This window comes from Nilaparvata lugens, chromosome 1, assembly GCF_014356525.2.
Source record: "Nilaparvata lugens isolate BPH chromosome 1, ASM1435652v1, whole genome shotgun sequence".
NCBI lineage: Eukaryota > Metazoa > Arthropoda > Insecta > Hemiptera > Delphacidae > Nilaparvata > Nilaparvata lugens.
The window spans coordinates 61005721-61019207 of record NC_052504.1 but is presented as its reverse complement, the minus strand read 5'-3'; the positions used below and the strand labels follow the sequence as shown (position 1 = coordinate 61019207).

At 33.6% G+C, this 13487-nt stretch overlaps 1 protein-coding gene across 1 annotated transcript in view; it reads left to right on the top strand.

Moving 5' to 3' along the window:
- LOC111049990 (myosin heavy chain 95F) overlaps positions 1–13487 on the top strand; it is a 66449-nt gene that overhangs the window by 17121 nt on the left and 35841 nt on the right. The window contains exon 2 of the mRNA XM_039438648.1: positions 9525–9575. The gene's annotated coding sequence lies outside the window, so the exon portion shown is untranslated. The remainder of the gene's footprint in view (positions 1–9524; positions 9576–13487) is intronic.

Here is a 13487-nt window from a genome sequence, read left to right as displayed (position 1 = left end):
TCACGATCCTTATTATGCTAGACCTAACGAAGAAATGAGACATCTTCTACGACTGTTACTCAAAAATGACCACGGAGTGCCTTATTCATGACATTTACGCCCGGACTATTTCTTTTTATCAGTTGATTGATCTTTGTGAGATAGTTGATCAATCTGAGTCAATGTGGTAAATTTCATGTTTCTTTTTTCACGATGGATTCTCATTGAGGGTGGGATGGTGTCGATTCTATTGTTGTGAGTTATTACTTTTCCAGTAGAGGAGTGTATTTTTTAAAAGAGAGAGAAGTGCTATTGCATGATCGACTGCATAGCTTTTTTACAGAGTTTGAAGGTTTTTACGATTCTTTGTATCAATAGGTATCTTGTCATTTTAGTTTTAAGAAGCGCTGAGTCTGATGGGTGTGATATGTCTCTGCTTATCATTTTAACCCATGATAATCATTCAGGCTTTTCCATTGTAACTTCTAGGCGTACAATCACAATAACCAATTTCTTGGAAACATTGGCTATTTACAAGTGAATATTTAGAATAATTGATTCGAATGATTGTTCCATTAATATTCAAATTATAAACCCACATTACTTGTTTTTTTTTCAATTTAGCGTGATAATTAATAAACTTGAAAATTAAAAATTTCTCTGGAGGATAGAAATCACAGATAGAGAAGTTTATTAGTTAAAAAGATTGAACATTATTATTATATTTCAACTTGGGATAAAATAATAAATATTCAGAAAGTTTTTTTGCTGAGATTGTAATAATTAATAATCTGTAATAGTACTGTACCATAATTATAGCTTAATTACTGGTTACCGGTACCAGTATGAGTATATTTGGTATATTTGTTCCATACCAGTAAAGGTATATTTGTTCATAAGTCTGATTCTTACAAATCAACATTCAGTATCTGAAATGTGTTGATTGAGATTATTTTTCCACGTTCTGTACATATAAAATTATTATAGGTTGAATCGATTCATCAGCAAATCAGAGTATATACTCGCACACAATGAAATTCCATTGTTATTAGTATATACAGACATAAATAAATAGTAGCTAGGTAAAGGCTATAGTACTCATTAGAAATGGTAAATGAAAATGAAATGGGTTACTATGAAATCAAGTTCTGAATGTATAGGCGGATTGAATCAATCGTCCTGAACATCCCTGCCAACTTCTAATAACCATCTACTCGAATGTTGCTTGAAGGTGTCAATACTGGAATTTTCCGACTGTTTCAAATTATTGGGATTGTTTAAAACCGTTGAGACTTGCGAGGACCGTCTGTGGTGCACAAAGCGGAGTAGTAAAGTAAAATGTCCAACAAACAAGTCAAACCGTTATTCGTATCCTGAGCAACTCAAAGAACGGCGCCAGCTGTGATCATGGATAGTGAATGCTCTTGATTGATAGTAAAAGAGGGAATGAAGAAAACAAGGACGACGGATAGTGTGTGAGAGCGAGGTGAGCTCGCAAATAGTGAAGTCGGCTGCATAATACAATGTGCCAAAGAGTTGCTACGTAGGCCTACTGCATTATTATGAAAGAGATTGTGAGAGAATGAGTTTCAAATTATTTTCACGCAAAGAAAGGTGAGAGAGAAAATGCATTGGACAGCAAAGAGAGAAGGATAGCGGAAGTTGACAGGAAGTGAGAGGCATGCTGTACAAAGGCAGCCGAAAAATGAGTCTGTCATAATGAGAGCTTGGCTGTGCTTTTCCTATTGTTGGCGGAAAAGTATACTGTTGGAAAGCTTTGGAATGATTCAGAAGAAGTTATAATATTCTTGATTGATTAATTTCTATTGGTCTACAGTATTTCAGTGAATGAATCGGAATCAATGAAGCAACTATACCCTTGAAGTTCGAAACCTGCCAAAAACTTTAGATCAATACATCCAAACAACAGACAGAGGACCCCAATTGAATGATAGAAAAGTATTTGGAAATTAGGCCTATAACCTATAGAAATATAAGACGGTAATTTCAAGAAATTCGCGCTGAATTAAAATTGCTTGGCAATTTTAAATTACAGTAGTAGTATGATATGAATTACATACAGTATGGTACATTGAATTTCAGATGTATAAAATCACTGAAATACGTTATCCAAATTTATATTTAAACATTTTTCCATTGAAACCCATTACCGATTACAGATTCAAGCACCCATTTAATAATAAAATAATACAAAATTAGTTCATTTTACTGAGATAAGATTTCATGTATCAAATCTCATCCTTTTGTAAACAGATTGTCCTGGATTTAGAAGATTTCTGTAAAAATATACTTGAAATATTCAGAAAAAATATACTGACGTTATTAAAAAAATATATATAGCCTACTAAAAATATTCAGAAAAATATACTGACATTCGTGTCTGATAATACCTAATGTTTCCTACCATCACATAATGTCATTGGAACTTCTATCTTATCGGAGTCATTAACAGTCAAAGCAAAGCTTAAAATCAAGGTCTCACTAGACTTGGATTTTATTCAGAGGTAACGAATCCCTCATTTGGTAGAGCTTTTTTCCATCGGAAGTATTGACTGTAGAGTCGCCCAGACGCCTCTGGTGTATCAATTATCCAAGACTGTCTATCAACTCATTAGGACAATCTTCTGTAAATGATTATAATTTGAGAGACATTATGCTCCCTTATAAATCCATTAAACGTAATGTTTTATTCTCAGCCCATGAATTTTTTCATCATTGTACCTATGAATAATGGATATATTATTAGATATGAAAATATAAATTTAATAAGACTAATTCAATACAGTATTTGTATTGCTATGGAGGACATAACTTGCATTCGAATGTATGATGTTAAAATTGAACGGAACTGAGTAGGTACAATGATGAGGTAGTTGAGGGAGTACTGAGGTTCTTGATAGGGAGGGAGGGGGGGGGAGCATAAATGTCTCTCAAATTATAATAGTTGACAGCAGATTGTCATAATGAGTTGATACAGTCTTTGATATTAGTCCTGTCCTTCATATTCTTCTTCTGTGTAGTAGTGACAGTTCTGTTCTTCATTCTTTTTAGCTTTGTAGCTTCTTACTCTGTGAGAGTATTATGGTGGACGTAGACTTTAATAAAATAATGGAAAATGCTATAATCATCCATTCATTGGAAGTAGCTTCTCAGTTTTTCATAAACACTTTTCTCAATTTTTCATATTGTACAGAATTAATATTGAAAATACTGGATAAAATTTCTTGAAATTATAAACATTTATCAAATATGTGGCAGTGACAATTCCTCGTTCAATACAACTTTTCACAAATGGTTCGTGTTTTTAGTTTGTAGCACGAAAATTAACAATGAAATATGGAATCAACACTAAACCTAGCTTGGAGTTGTATCAGTATTCTCGTCGAATGCGTTCATCAATGCCTTATTCGGTGTCCTATCTTGGAGTGGTGAGTGCATGAATACAAGTGGCAGATGCTCGGTTGACCTCTTTGCGGCCGACCGGTTGTCGGCTGAATAACTGTTGTGTTGTGGGGTTGTGGCCTCGGCAGCAATCAGCTGATGATTGCCATCCGCAGATCCCGATCTGATGTCTCGTCCTTACCGGGCGACTGCAGCCTCCGTACATCAGGCGCACATCTCCGGGGCGGACGGATGGATGCTCTGATTCGGAGTGCACCGACTTTTTATAGTCGTTCCAGCAGAGTGAGTTGTCAGTTTCCTGAAAGATTGTACTCGATAGTTGTCTTAGAATTGGGTTTCAAGTCATAGAAGGAGACTCAATATTCCATATTGTAATGTAAAAACATTTCAAAATGGTTCAAATTCAGGATTGAAACAGTTTTGGGCCTGCTACATCATCCCATAATATGTTGTCAATGAATGAGCAAATAGAATATTCTTATGATATTAAAGAAAAAAATATAGAGACCATACAAAATAATAATCTATCTAGATAATAAGTGAGAGTAGGGCTGTGTTTGTTCGTATCTAAACATGTCAACGTGTGGATTGCATACCGGAAAAACGGGAATTATTAAGATCTCCAAATTCTGCACATAGATTCTAAAAACATCAATCTCGTGCACCTCGAAGCCCGAATTTCAAATTTCGTTCTAAATTTTGGCTTATACATGTACGGGTTAGGAAATATACGAATGACGCATCATTACGACTGTACTACTAAACTGATTAACTTGAAATTTTGCATAAATATTCTTAAATTACTAAGGGTGGTTATAGCCATATTTTCATTCTTATTCATCGATCAATTTCAATCAAACCAAACCTATTAAATCAAACCTACTCAATTTGTGATTCAAAGTTTACGCAATAGAAGTCCAACCAGACAGAGCTTTGTCGTAATTGGTAGCATGCTTCATTAATGAATGAAAGGTTACGGGTTCGAAACCAATCAAACTCATGTTTTTTTTTGCTGAAAATAATCATAGGATTGTCATTTCCACATTAGTAAACTTACAAGAAAATTTTTATAGACAAATTAATAAGTACTATCTCTATCAGTCAACAGCAACCAATTCAATAATATTATATGAGGAAATCCTATACTAGAGCAATTTCTGTTTATATGTTTAGATGTTTATATGTTTGTATTTCACCGGATCTCGAAAACGGCTCTAACGATTCTCACGAAATTCAGAACTTAGTAGGTTTATAATATAAAGATTCGATTGCACTAGGTCTCATCCCTGGAAAAACTCGCTGAAGGACATTAAAAGGATACTTCATCCTTGGAAGAACAGATTTCGTCGTCTGTCGATAACAGAAGATGCTGTGCCTGTGTAGGAGATCAGCTCTGTAATCATTCAAACAGCTTACCGTATCTCGCGAGAAATATTATCTAGAAATTTTAATAGACTATCAAAATAATCTGATTTGTTTACATGACATGGTTTATCACTCTAAATTAGAGTATATCATAATATTTTTTTTATAGTCTACTATTGCTAATACACCAAATAGATTTAATATATGATATTTATATCTTATATCACTAAAATTAGTTGGTTGTGATAACTCAGGACTATTATTTCCATTTTGACTCATTAATGATTTGAATGTAGGTAGGCTAGGCTACCAGTAATTGTAATTGTAAATACCACTACACTATTGTCTCTATTGTATAAAGCTATTCACGTTTAAGATTTTTTATTCATTTCAATCTTATTGGAAAATTTATGTTCAACTTCATGACCATCCCTTCACCCTCAGCTTCTATCAATCCAGCTACAAACCTGAAAATATTCACGTTATATACGACAATTTAAACGATCATTCTGAAACGCTCCTTCCACTCAAGACTCCTGGCACAGAGTGGTACCGTTCTTTCTTTCTTCTGAATCGATCAGCTTGCAAAATGAACGGCACCGGTATAATTCATGCATTTGTCTGTAATTAAACATTTGGAATTGTTCTTGTAAGCATTCTAGCAAGTCCATAAAAACACTTTTTGGATGAACGATGCACTCTTAGTAAAGATAGCCTTCACCTTCTGTTCCTTCAGTAAAAGGAGAAATAGCAACGAAAGAAGTGTTCCGTTTTGTAACTGTTGGTCTGGTCCAGTCAAGAACAGCCAGAAAATGAACGGATCGAGCATGCTTTCTCGTGACCAATTTCATTGTGAATTAAACGTTGTCACGTTTATCGTGACAGAATGGTCAAATATCTTGCAATTTTTAAGTGACGTCCCGAACTCAATATTCTTAATAACAGTAGTTCATTCAACCATAAACTTGAAAATAAATTGTAAATTAATTGGCATTAGTGGGCTTATCTTACCTATCTTTCGGAGTAGATGTTTTCCATAATTTATATGTAAGCTTGTAAGTCACGTTCAATACTGTTATGTAATATTGTTATTATTTCATCCTTTGTCTCGTATTTCCATTTCACGATTTTTATTGATTCTACACAATTCTTTCAATCAACGTCTTAACTTTTATGGATTCTGAATAGTTTTTATCAATGACGATTAATTTACTAATACCATAGACATAGAGAAAAGATACCGTCAGTGCGTCAGTGGCAGATTATTGTGAAAGACCGACGAAATTCAAACTCATTCATGTACTGTACCTAATTCATTCTAAATCCTAGACCATGATAGAGCCTTTTCTCAAGTTTCAAGAAAAAATCTATACCATAATTTGAAATACACAAAAATAACATGAATTGAATGAGACACTGGATTAATAAAGTGTTTGGCCATCAAATGCATTTATCCGACTACTCGTGCCAAGTTAATCATGCCGTGGTTCAAGGTTGAAGAGGAAGAGATTGAATTATCAGTGGTGCTGTGAAAGTGAAATAAGGAAAAGAAAATTGAAAATTACGCCACAATTAGCTGTTTGGGATGGGATGTATCAGGCACATCGTTATTATCCGGTCTTTTTGTGTGACTGACATGCAACTTTTCAATAGAAAGAAGGGAAAGTTTTGCTCACTCCCAACTGCTCTACAATGTACACATCTCGTGTGTTCCTATTCAGTTCACACACAGCTTCTGATCGCAAATCTTATTACCTCCTTGTATCTGGTTCACACTCACTTCAGCTTCATAAAAGCCCACTGAAAATTCTATTATCTATTTCTGTTCTCAACGCTATCTACTCTAATTTGACAGATCGCATATATGAGTTTTACATAACAATAATTATACTAATTATTTGCGTATTCCTCATCGTAGAATATGCAATCCAATAGAAGAATTGCTGTTGAGTTTGTTAATTTTCAGATTGGGACATGTATAATCGAGAAATGTATGAACGAGTCGAATAAGCAAGGAACCACTTGGTTTCCATTGAATATCTTATTATACTATAAAAAGCATAGCGTTCTACTTTGCATCACTGTATCCTTCCTATCAGTGATTCAGTATTCTTAGATACTTACATGAAGTCAATCATCTTATTTTCTAAAAATGAGATTATTTCCTTTTACGTGAACGTGTGATGATTAATTGGAACGTTTCTATACGTTGTTTTCGTTATCTATAAATATTTGAAATGTTCCTTACTGACTTCAATTTTTTTCTATTAATGTTGAACTTTCATTGTCAAGATATAGTGTAATTAGAAGTTCATTATGTCAGTACATACATGAGTACTGATATACAATAATGTAAATGTTGATAGAGTGATTGATGACTAGTAGGCTGCAAATTGAAAATATTTCAATTCATTTTCAAGTATTTTTAATCAGTGACAGTGAGAATTTGTTCATTTTTAAACAAGTAGCCTATAAATTATTTCGTGGTACTTATCTACATGAATTTCCTTATCATATAGGTAACTATTTTTAAAGTACCGAGAAGACGGACTTTCTCATTTTCAACTGAATTGCTGGGTAATAAAGCTATGTAGTATAATCATGCAGTGTATTACTGCTATTATATATTTTTCTCATTTCTCTTCATTTTCTCTTTATTCACTTTTTACTATTCAAATATCTCACAAATCTCATTTGAAATTGATATATGGAAGATCAGTTCGAATTTGGCTCAAAAAGGTAGATATAAAAGTGAATTCAAAACACACAGAGAAATAATAATCATAATTGTTGTTATCTTATCTCATTTTGGTGATGATTCCACTCAATTTTCCCCTTGTATTCTAGAAAATGTGAAATCTCTATTCCGATAATATAATTTTCTAATGACAGTCGATTAATTCACTCCACTTTGCTGATTCAATCGCAGGAGTTTTACTCATCCAAGATTTATTATGAGCAATTCATTTCGGATATTGAATAAAACTAATTGACGAAATATAGGCTCATTTTAAATTTCAATACAGTACTCGTATGCTTTCTTCTTCAGACATATTTTTACTGTAGGCTACTATTTCTCGTATGATCGCAATTATTCCAGAACTTTTCTGTTACACATTTACATGTAGGCCTATCTATTCAATAACTTACATTGATATATTCTATTTTGTAGGTACCGTCGTACAGAATTACAATTCCGCTCCATTTTATGACGCTATCAGGTTCAGAATAGATTTGGGAGATTATTGAATAAGGAGTTGGTATTCATCATCTGGAATGCAAAACGTTTTGGTAGTGAAATATTGTTCTCCATTAAGGCCTCTAAGAATGGGTGTGGTCTTTTCTGAGCTTTATCAATATCAGGCCAACACCTCGACTCTTCCATTCACCTTAATCAATTTACCTCCATCGATCAGGAAGAAGGCTTCTCACCCTCTGACATGAAAGTTGATTGAAACCTTCCTTGGAAATAATAGTCTAATGATGAACCACAGAGATGCTTCTTTTTATAATATTTGCTTGTACTAGTTTCTCTCCTTATCTGTCACTGTCAATATCTGAACATATCTGTCAACTTAAAAAATAGAGCTTATTTTCCTTTCATTCTTTTGAAACAAACTTGACAGATTGGTTTTGATCTTCGAATGAGCCATATGGTCATGAGTTTGAAATTGAAAATATTTGATGAAATTTTAAAATTCTTCTTGATTCTAGTTCGACTAATTCTAATTTCAGTTCTTCCACCTGAAACTATTATTTTCAATTCTGATAGCTACTATTAATATTGTAGACCTACTTTATACTAAGAATTATCAATCCAAGTTTTATGATTGTGTATTCCTGTGCGTAGTTCAATTATTGAAATCAATGATAATTAAAATTGGGTGGGAATGCGAAAGATGATGTTGATATAGACATAAGTAGAGATATTCAGGTCCTATTAGAGCCCTGAAGACTAATAAATGATTGGGCTCCGAACCAACGGTGTCAGAAAATACCGTTCATATAAAAAAAATCATATCAGAAAAATAATATGATATTAGAATCATCTATATCCCAAATTATTGAGCTTGTATGATTTTACGTGTGCATGGAGCTGTAGAATTATATTGTAATGCGTAACTTTCTTTTTAGCGCATTATAATGTTTTGTATAACCCAATTTTTATGTACTGTAATGTTTGTACATTTTTTAGATAACCCATTACAAGTCATACGCTTTATACGGGCTATGCTGTACTGCTTTATACTTGTACAAACCTTAGACAAAGATCACAGATGATGGGCCGTGATAGGTCATTCTAGCGTGCTGACTATCTCAAAGTTCAATCTTGCAATCCACCTCATCACGCTGAAAGCTTGGTAGATTTGCACAGATTTTCTTCAATTTTGTGAACCAGATTGTTAGATCAACCTGATTGCATTTGTAACACAAGATTGGCAAATTCTGGTCCTAGGGTTTCAAACACGCAGTAGGCCTATCTATGTTTCGACATTATTTTTTCCTATGCAAATATCATAGTCGTAGTGTGACAGCTCATGAATGCAATTCAATAGATCCGGCGGCGCTTAGCATATTCCTGATATTATTACTTAGTCCAAGCGGTATCCGATAATCTGTAAAGTAGTGCTGTGTAACAGCACTTTTTTATGGATAATAATGTAATACTTATGTTTTAAGAATATCTATTATAGTAAGTTCTAAATTGTAGTGGTAGATAGAAATAGAATATTAATATTATATTCCTTTCCTTGCAGGAAGAAAAATGCATTAGGTCGCCAAAAAAGATCGAATAGAAATCCAGCAATGTGAGTATACAACCACAAATAAATTATATTTGGTGTCTGCAAGTCAATGATCAATGTTTGACAACTATCTTGTACTGGAAGCTGGATGACAGTCGTCTAATCCTTCAATCAATCTGGAAATTGAATTGAAGTTTTGAAATATTAATACATTTTCAATGTTGTTAATGACACAATATTACGGTTAAGTGTGAAATATTTGTCAAATTAACTTGTATTTCAGGCCTATTATTAGGTATATAAAAAGCGTGTTATTGTGTCAATGCATATTGGAAAAACTCTTGATGAGTTCATGCAAATGCAAAAAGGACATTGTATAATAAAATAGCAAGAGCTAGAATTGAGAAGTTTTTCTTGGGAAATGTAAAGTGAATGGATCTGTAATTTTTGGTGCGTTAATAATATTTTAGTGAAAAGCACTCACTGTCAGGCAGTATGGCCTCTCAGCAACAAAAGCTGACTTGAAGCAGTACAAGTTGCTTTATGTTAAGCCTTGTCGGAATAATTTAGCTCTCTTTTCCCATTTTTCAACTTTCTGTATCTCTTCCCTTTCTAGACAACAATTTGATGCCTGCCACTGTATAGCATTGAAAAATTCAGTTCTTCTTTTGAGAACCGGTTATCGTAGACCATTAGCGAACTTTCCTCAGCTTCAAAATCATTCTGTAATTTTATCATGTTTAAAAATTGATGACTGCACCTGATATTATGTTGTCCAAATTATTCATAAAACCAGGCTCCATCACTCAACTGATTTGATAGACTCTCATATTTATAATCTAGTGAAAATGAAGATGAACATTTTACCACTCTTTCTTGTATCATCAATACATCTGAATACTCCGCTTTCTAAACCTTCAAGTTCACACAATTTCTCAAACTTTCATGGAAAAATTCCCCACATTTTTGTCTCAATTCAAAGTACTAGTAGTTCTGTGAACAGAAGACCTCACGCAGTATTCTCATCCACAAGTACCTGATTGAAACTATAGACCTTATGGAAATACAGCAATAGACTGGCTTCTCCACACATCTGTGTAATCCCTTGTCAGCTGATTTATGATAATAATAAATTTATTTAAATAATATGTCTGATTTAAATAATAAATAAATTATTAGATTTATTAGATAAATGATAATAAATTTATAGATTTATTTATAACTAGCCGTCAGGCTCGCTTCGCTCGCCATATCCATCTAGCCAGGGGGCTCCGCCCCCTGGACCGCCGTAAAAAATTAGATCCGCTTCGCTCGCCATATCAGGCGATATAATATTCCCAGTAATAGCTCTGATTGAAGTAGCAGTGCCCAATCAATTTTTCCGCGATAAATGCATTTCAATCTTCAACTTGGTGCCAACCTAACAAAGTCAACTCAACTTAATGCCAACCTGACAAAATTATTTATTTAGTTACCAGTTAACAACTGTTTCGAAGAGGTACTCTCTATAGATTATAGTTCTATATTAACATATGGTATGGACATTTTCAATTATAATTGAGAGATTGGAATAAGAAGAATATACATGCTAATAGACGAACTTTAAACCCTTAAAAACCACCCTTAGAGTTAAAATATTACCAAAAGATTTCTTAGTGCGCCTCTAAAGGGCCAACTGAACATACCTACCAAATTTGAACGTTTTTGGTCCGGTAGATTTTTAGTTCTGTGAGTGAGTGAGTGAGTCAGTCAGTCAGTCAGTCAGTGAGTGAGTGAGTGCCATTTCGCTTTTATATATATATATATAATATATATATATATAATATATATATATATATATATAATTCTATAATCTGATTTTTACTTTCCTTGCCCTATTACCATAGGTAAGGAAAGTATTGCTTTCCGACAAAAATTAAGGTTATATATATATATATTATATATATATATATATATATATATTATATATATATATATATATATATATATATATATATATATATATATAATTCTATAATCTGATTTTTACTTTCCTTGCCCTATTACCATAGGTAAGGAAAGTATTGCTTTTCGACAAAAATTAAGGTACCCCAATTTCTAAATTTCTATACGTTTCAAGGTCCCATGAGTCCAAAAAAGTGGTTTTTGGGTATTGGTCTGTATGTGTGTGTGTGTGTGTGTGTGTGTATATATGAGTGTATGTGGGTCTGTGTACACGATATCTCATCTCCCAATCAACGGAATGACTTGAAATTCGGAACTTAAGGTCCTTACACGAACAGTTTCAGGATCCGACACGAACAGTTTCGATCAAATGTAATTCAAGGTGGCGGCTAAAATGGCGAAAATGTTGTCAAAAACAGGGTTTTTCTCGATTTTCTCGAAAACAGCTCCAAAGATTTTGATCAAATTCGTACCTAAAATAGTCATTGATAAGCTCTATCGACTGCCACAAGTCCCATATCTGTAAAAATTTCAGGAGTACCGCCCCATCTATGCGAAGTTTGATTTTAGATTCCCAATTATCAGGCTTCAGATACAATTTAAACAAAAAAAATTAAGTGGAAAAGATTCAGCATGAAAATCTCTACAATTTATGATCAGTAACATTTTCACATAAAATTGAAAATAAGCTCCAAATGCGAGAAAATAAGATTAATCAATTGCAAACTGTTGGTAACTGTTGATTCTATTAAATCATTCACTATGAAGAGATAGCAGACTTTGTGTGTCTGCAGCGCTATTGTCCTGTCACCAGCTGTCTCAGATCTTAGAATAGTAGATTTGATATGCGCGGCAACACTAGCGTCAGTTGATCAATTTTCATAACGGCAAGGAAAGTTGTGTGAGTGCGCCACACCAGATTTTTACTCTAATATTGGCGTATGAAGGAGGCTCCTTTTTCCTTCGTATTATCCTTGAAATGCAAAATTTCCAAACATCTTGTATATACGTCGACGCGCAATTAAAAAAGGAAAATACCTGTCAAATTTCATGAAAATCTATTACCGCGTTTAGCCGTAAATGCGCAACATATAAACATTTAAACATTCAAACATTTAAACATTCAAACATTTAAACATTAAGAGAAATGCCAAACCGTCGACTTGAATCTTAGACCTCACTTCGCTCGGTCAACTATCCATATACTCTACAAACTCAGCCCAATAACTTAATGTCTTCTTGTTTTTGGCTTGAATGGCATTCAACTAATTATTAGTCTCAATTGAAGTCTTGTACCACCTGATAGTAAAAATTTACAACCTGATCAACAAATAATGCATAATAAAAACAATTAGTTCTGAATTATCGGAATCTGTAATATCATTTGTATAATGGAATTTGTCATGTAAGTGATAACTTGATTTGATTTGAATTACATTCGTATCAAGGATTTCGTTTTGAGCTCTTAGAGTTTCGAGGTATTTATGAGCTCTAAAATTTATCTTCAAATATTATTTTCCAAGTATCGAAATATGTTGTCCTAGCTGCATTAGTCACGCTGCAGCAGTGATCATCAGCAAAGAAGGTTGATCTACAATTATCTCCAAAATGAAAGCAAATTTGTATCATTTATGTCATTCTAGATTTGGAAAAGTTCTTATTAGTGACCTCAGAGTGCAACTTGTTTGTGGAAAGGGCCAACGTTAAGCGTACTTGTTGAAACGTGCTAAGCGCAGCAGCATGCTTTGTTTAATGCAGCTAGAACAACACGCCTTCATCTTGCACCTGAGAAGATAGGTCAAGTTTGTAGTTTTATAACCAGTTGAATCGTATTCGAATGAGCCTGATAAGTCATTACAAAAGAGATAACAGCTAATGTGTCTGGTTGTTCGAGTGATGTGATTTCCTTGTGAGTAGCAGCATTTGAAGTAGAAGAGAGCGTTGCACATTATTGGTTCAACCTTCAGAGCTTATGTTATCATACAAGGTATAGCCTATAGTAATTTTGAACAGCTATTGACTTTGGAATTG